This window comes from Rhincodon typus, chromosome 23 (assembly GCF_021869965.1).
Source record: "Rhincodon typus isolate 14 chromosome 23, sRhiTyp1.1, whole genome shotgun sequence".
In the NCBI taxonomy this organism is placed as follows: Eukaryota; Metazoa; Chordata; class Chondrichthyes; order Orectolobiformes; family Rhincodontidae; genus Rhincodon; species Rhincodon typus.
This window is the reverse complement of record NC_063354.1, coordinates 3316074-3316431: the sequence shown is the minus strand read 5'-3', so window position 1 is coordinate 3316431 and position 358 is coordinate 3316074. Positions and strand designations below refer to the sequence as shown.

General features: G+C 46.9%; 1 protein-coding gene across 3 annotated transcripts in view; it reads right to left on the bottom strand.

Moving 5' to 3' along the window:
• si:ch73-281f12.4 (Ras-associating and dilute domain-containing protein-like) overlaps positions 1–358 on the bottom strand; it is an 81057-nt gene that overhangs the window by 71186 nt on the left and 9513 nt on the right. The gene's annotated exons all lie outside the window — the stretch shown is intronic.

Sequence of the window (358 nt, the reverse complement as noted above, 5' to 3'; positions counted from 1 at the left end):
ACAGCACACACACACACACACAGACACAGTACAACACACACACACACACACAGACACAGTACAACACACACACACACACAGTACACCACACACAGACACAGTACAACACACACACACACACACAGTACACCACACACAGACACACACACACAATCAGTACACCACACACACACACAATCAGTACACCACACACAGACACACACACACAATCAGTACACCACACACACACACACACACAGTACAACACACACACAAACACACACACAGTACAGCACACACACACACAGACACAGTACAACACACACACACAGACACAGTACAACACACACACACACACACAGACACAGTACAACACACA